Source organism: Hipposideros armiger, unplaced genomic scaffold, assembly GCF_001890085.2.
Source record: "Hipposideros armiger isolate ML-2016 unplaced genomic scaffold, ASM189008v1 scaffold_3, whole genome shotgun sequence".
Lineage (NCBI taxonomy): Eukaryota > Metazoa > Chordata > Mammalia > Chiroptera > Hipposideridae > Hipposideros > Hipposideros armiger.
This window is the reverse complement of record NW_017731353.1, coordinates 764,143-770,711: the sequence shown is the minus strand read 5'-3', so window position 1 is coordinate 770,711 and position 6,569 is coordinate 764,143.

The following is a 6,569-nucleotide window of genomic DNA, read 5'->3' as shown; positions in this document are numbered from 1 at the left end:
GGAGGAGATGGGATGGAGAGACAGGCAGGCTAGGTCATAAGAGGTGGGCAGAATGTGGCAAGGATTCGGATTTTGTTGGGATTGGAAGGTTTGAGCTGAGAAGTGACCTGACAAAAATTTAGAAAGATCCCTGACTGCTGAGAGGTGAGGGTGGAGGGAGGGCCCAGCTACAAGGCTGATGTACTAGTCCAAGCAGAGGCAAGGGTGTCCAGGACAGGATGGTGGTGGTTGAGGCTATGAGCTGGACATGGATTCTGGATATACTGTGAAGGTGACACTAACAGGACTTGCCGATGGGTGAGCTGCAGGGTCCAGGATTACGCCAGGTGGTTGGGATGAGCCATGGGAAGAATGGAGACGCCACCACCTGAGATGGGAAGATGGCGGGACGAGTGGGAGTTATAAGGGAAACCAAGACATCAAATGGAGTTGTCACATACACAGGTGGGTGTCAGAAGCTGGAGTCAGCTAGAGATTCTGGGGGGTTCTTAGCCCTGAGCCCGGGCATGATGGTCACCCGGGAGCCAGAGAAAAGGAGGGATGCTTGGCTGTGGCCCTTGGGCACACCAACACCAGAGAAGGAGCCAGCAAAGAACTCGGGAAGAGAGTAGCCGGCGAGAGGAAGGAAAATTAGGCGAGAGGGGTATCCTAGAAGTCAAGAAAAGAGACGGAGTCGCCAAGCACTGCAAATGCCATGGGCCTGGCCATGTGTGACCTGGTCTCTGGGGAGGGCTGTGCAGCCTGTGTGGAGGGGGTGGGGGAGGGACCTGGGGCGGAGGCTGCAGTGAGCGAAGACAACTCTCCTGGGCATTTCGCTTCAAAGGAGCAAGGCTGTGGTGTCAGCTGGGAAGGAGAACAAGGCCCCAGGGAGGGTTTGTTTACAAGGCAGGAGGTGGCACAACATGTTTGGGGCTGATGGAAATGATCCAACCCCAGTAAATAAGACCCATGGTTTGGGTGATGTCAATTGTTCAAGTTTTCTGACTGATATTTTCAGAACATCCCCTTGTAGACCATTAAAAAAACAAACAAAAACAGCAACCCTGCATTTTACCCAAATAATAATTCCTATTTTGTGCTCCAGCTGCCTGGGGACACTTGCCACTCAGCCTACAAGACACCAGCTTGTCCCGACAGTGTCCCTCAGAGTCCTCCTGCACGTTACNACAAGATCGGCTAACTCCCAGGTAACCTTCAGGTCTGTGAGAATAAATACTTGTTGTTTTAACCAACTGACTGGTGGGGTTGTTTGTTATGCAGCAATTTTGTAGCAATAGCTGAATGATCCACTTCCTCTTAGAATTAATGTGAGGATTCAATGAGACAATGCCTGCCAAGCACTGAACTCCGGAGTCTGGAACATAGTAAATGCTCACTAAACATTCAGCTGCTCTTCCTGGTATTGTTATCATTGTCATCATTATTGCCATCCATTGATAGGGAGAGCCTGGGGCCAGAGGTCAGGCAGGAGAGCTCTGCAGAAACCCCGCATTCATCAAGTCGGCTCAGAGACAGCCTCAAGCGACACGCTCCCCCACCTCGGTGGTAGCTGTTATTGTGCTTTTGAAATCCATTCCAATTAGAGGGTGAGAGGGTGGCTCCTGCTATCCAAACAGGGCTGAGACAAGCAGGGCTCAGGCAGAGGCCTAAGTATTTTATAATAATCATATTTCTTATGAAGTTCTACTTTCATGTCCTTCAAATGAAATCTCAGCAGTTGATTCTCTCTCCCTGGGAACCAGAGCTGAATTCCACCTTGTTCCAGCAGGAGTTCTCTGAGCCTCTGTGCAGGACTCTCCCTCTCCAAGGCAGGATGGTGGGGTCTGGGGACCCTGTCTGCGAGGCTGGTGACCCTGAAGACCTTGAGTAGTTTTCACTCCAGCCGCCACTCTGTCCCAAGCAGCCTCCATTCTAGTTTCAGGAGCACCAAGCCAGGCGAGCTGGGTATCAGGAGAGGCAGGGTGCCATGGGGGAAGGGGCTTGTGCCCACACTCCCTGCTTCCTGCTGGCTATTCCCCATCCCTCCACCCCACCCCCACCCTCCACCCACTTCAGGCCACCCAGCTGGGAGGGCCCTACATGGCTTTAAGAACCTGAAGAACCAAGATGCCACAGTCCCGGCTTAGATATCAAATCCTGATGAAGGGGGGATGAGAAAGGCATGTGAGGGAAGGAGAACATTGTTCTCCTTGCTCCGCAGCCCCCATCCCATTCCCTACTACCCCCCATATCCCAGGAAAGAGGAGACAGGCTGGTGGGTTTCCACACTCTGTCTCCCCAGCCCACCGTTCCTTCTCCAGGAAGATCCCTAGGCAAAGTGAAGCCAGTGGCTGAAAATCCCTGAGAGAGGGTGTGGGGGTCCCAAAGCAGAGAAGCCCTGTACCTCCCAGGTCCCCCGCAGGGTGCCCACTCCCAGCAGCCTCCTGTGAGAGCAGGCATTCTCATGAGAGGAGGTCACAAGGGCATCGGAGCAGAGTGGGGTCCTGGGGTGGGGTGGGGTGGGGAGGAGAAGCCCTGCCCTGTGCACTCAGGAGGGGGCCTGGAGATAGGGCTGGATTAGGGCAAGGCAAGTGAGGCAGGCACTTGCCACAGGTGCAAAATTTAAAGGGGGCGCCAAAACGCAATGATCCAGATGAATAGATTTCTAAAAATCAAAATGAACACGAAGGAATCGTGATGGACAAACTATCAAAACTGAAATTAAACGTTGGCTGTTTTTTTAAAACCCTACATTACTGCGCTCCTGGAGGGGTCTTTCCCAAACAGCCCGAGTTCCTGCAGAGGGTACAGGAGGGCTGATAACGGTCCACAGAGTGGGCCACGTGGGTTTATACAAAGTCGTGGTTTGGACTGTGGAGTTTTTATGCACCATGCCATGTGGTTCAAAATATGGAGGGTATTCTGATAAGTGTGCGGAGCACGCGTTCTTTCCTTGACCTCAGTGTGACTCACACACTGGGAGATTAACCAGGGAGAGACAGAGACACAGGAGAAATCCCGAAGAGAGCCAGCCAGCCTGCAGGGAGGAGACCCAGCGGACCGGGGCTTGGTGTGAGCTGGGGAGCTCAGCACCAATTCCAAGGAGGAGGCCGGGGCAAAGAAAAGCACTCATGTGACGAATTGTTCAACCAGAAATGACTGAGAAATTCCAGATTTGGCCAAGTCTGCCTGGATTACATTTTTGCCATCAGGAAGAATGGGGTCTTGAGGTTCAAAATGCAAGTATTAGCGAAAATAATGAAGTCAAAGTTGCTGACACGTGTTACTAACTGCCTCTGCCGGGCCCAGTCTATGCGCTCAGCACACAGTATCTCATTTAAAGCCCACAACCCCGGTGAGAAAGGCGCACCCACCATCTCCATTTTCCAAAGGAAAGCCTGAGGCCCAGAGAGGCTAAGACACTTGCTTAAGGCCTCACAGCCAGGAAGCGGTGAAGCCAGGGTTTAATGCTAAGACCCCACCCTTCACCTCTTTCCCACATGGCCTCAAGTGACGTCTTTACTCATCTGAGTTGTGACTATAATACGCATCCCTACTTCACAAACCCCAGGCAGGCGACTTAGAGGTGCAGCCCTGCCTGTTGACAGAGACAAACAGAACAGATGATGTTGGTAATAATGTGGCACAGGTTGTGGAACCGGAGGGAGTCAGTGGACAGGCCTCAGCAACAAAGCCCCTCGTCCCACGAACCCTGCTGTTCAGGAATGGTTCATTCATTCCCCCCACAGCTCGTGAGCACTAGCTGTATGCCAGGCACCTGGCTGGGTCCGGGGTGGGGGAGTAGGTAGAACAGGGACTTAGGGAGACCCCAGTTCCTCCTCCACTGAGGCCAGGGTCTTGTTAGGAAAGAGAATTGGAACGAATCTATGCACAATCATACCTCACAAACTGCATCAAGGGCTCGAAACAGAAAGGATGGGGTAATGGGAGAGCATATGAGGGGGTCCTGACCCAAAAATGGAACATCAGAGAGCTGGAGAATGAGGGGAAGGGACCAGAGACAGAAAACAAAAGACAGGAAGTGGGAGCTGAGGTGTCCAGGGCCACAGAGCCGAGAGCTCCGGGCCCAGGGTGGAGCGCGGCGAGGGGCTTGTCTGCCCTGTGAGCCATGCTCGGCCCTCTATGGCTACCCTGAGCTGTGCTCGCTGCACACCTGCCCACCCTCTCTCTCGAGTCTGCCTATCTACGCTGCCTCCTCCAGGCTGGGAGGCCACCCCAGAAGTCACTAGGAAGCTCCTGAGGGACACAGACCTGCCAAGATGTGCCCATCGCCGCCTCCCAGCACCTCATAAACTGTAGGCAGGAGAGAACAGGGTCCTGGGATACAGGGGGTGTCTGAGGACAAGTGGCTGAAAGGGGGCTCATGGCAACCCGGCTCCTCTGGCCCCCACGCAAGAGGGCCACCTGACTCCCAGCCCCAGGCAAGGCCTCTCCTCCCTGCTGGAACTGAACCAACCTTTGGGCCACGGCAGAGGGGCTCTGTAAGCCAAGGATGTGCATGCGTTAATTAATGAATTAGCCGTTTAATTAACATAATTAGGCCTCATTATTTTCCTTGCATCTATCGTCAATTTTCGGGCAATTAAAGTGAGCGCTGGTGGAGAATGGGAGATATGGGTTGTCACTGCCAGCATAGGCTGGAACCGCCAGGCCTGGCCTGACTCTCAGGGCTCCAGCCCAGGCTGGGGGAGACTCCCGTGCACACAACACACCCCCCAAGATGGAGTGTCCCCGAGTCTGAGTTTGTAGATCGCTTTCCATTCACGTATTGAGCTCCTACTACGTGTCAGGCTCCGCGCGGGGACACAGTTGTGACGAGGAAAGGCAGGGAAATTGAGGGAAGTAGTTGGTGAGCACCAGGGTCTGCCCCCAAGTGGGACTTTGAGGTAGATCCCCAGAAACCACGGGGGGAGACGCCAGCCCTGCTGTGGGCTGGGGAGGCCTGGCGAACATGCCTGGGGTCACTGCTGTCCTTTCGGCAATATGTCTCAATGACCCTTCTTCTGTCTATGTAAATCTGCAACTCAATCAGCCTGTCTATGCGAAGTTTACCCAAAAGGTTGTTTTTAAAAAGAGTGATTCATAATAGAGCCCTGCGGGATTCCATTAGAGACCTGTCTTCACAGACCTATGTATTCAAGTAAGTCGATGCTTTTGGGAAGCTCTTCAACAGCCCGAGTACTGGTCTCCATCACCCTCCACTGCTCTAACTTCCCTTTCCTCCTCCTGCGCACAAGGGGAGAAGTTAGCTAAGAACTTTCTCAGATCTAGGTACCATTTGCCTTGGGCACTTGGGCACGACACGCTTTGCTCACCTGTCTCCCATGTGTGCAACTGGGTTTGGGGACCTGGGTGCAGGGTTCTGTGTTGATCTTTGTTCTCCTTTATCTGGGTATACTCAGCCCATCATGCCATCTGCTTAGATTTTTTTTTCTTTTAAGATTTGCTTTAGATGCAGTAAATTTTATTGTCTTCCCTCCAAGTTCCTGAAACCCATGTCCCCTTACCCCAGCACACATATACATTCTCCTAGGTTCTTGACCAGAATAGCTTTGATGTCCTCATTCCAGTCACCGATGGAAATGTTGAGTGAGACAGAGCCGTGTGGCTTAGCACTAGAGACTATTCCTAGTCTGCAAGGTCTCAACTCAGGATATATCTGAATCTCAGGGGGAACGTCGGCTTTTTCGAATGCATCCCTGGTTTCTTCCTCCCCCTCCCACCTCAGAGAGCAGGTGGCTGATGGGAGTCCCTCGTGTGAGAGGGAGCAGAGATGAGGTTGTGAACCTACACAACCTGTCCACACTGAACCCGTGCTCATAGTCAGCATCCTTGGGTTCGGAGACCCAACCATCCCTGGTCCCAGGCAGGAGACTCGTCTCCATCTATCCTTGCTGTGTGACCTAAGGCAAATTTCTTAGCCTCTCTGAGCTGTTTCCTTACCTATAGCGTGGCTGTAAAATTGATATCTACCCATAGCATTATTGTGAGGACAAGCAGAGACACTGCACATCAATCAAGGTTGTCTGGTCCCCTTCCCGCCCTCAGACACATCAGTGTCCAGACCATGGCCCCTTCTTTACACACTAGTTCATTCCATGGCCACTTGCATTGTTAGTGAGTCTCTTCTCCATGGCAGGATCTCTCTGTCTTGAGTCCATCTCACCACATCTCCACCCAGAGGTTCTTTTGTTAACACCATTTTGCAGATGAGGAAACTGAAGCCGAGGGAAGCTAAGTCACGTGCCCGAGAGCAGAGGTGGTAAGCTGCAGAACAGGACTGAAACCCAGCTCAGTTTGCCTACAGAGTGGGCAGGACCTACTATTCCCAGCCCTCTCCTAGAACAAGGCTGGCAAAGCCCTCTGCTCTGGAGCGGGAGGTGGGGGGGAGTGGGGAGGGGAGGTTATAGTCTAGTGAGATAGACACATCATAAACCCAAAGCAAATAAAAATATGATGTGATGATGTCCTTCAGGCTTTGAAGACAAAGGAAGCAAATAGTAATAGTGGGAAAAGGAGATAAAAGGTGTTTGGGAGGAGCCTTTGGGACCAGTGTTCAGGGAAGACTC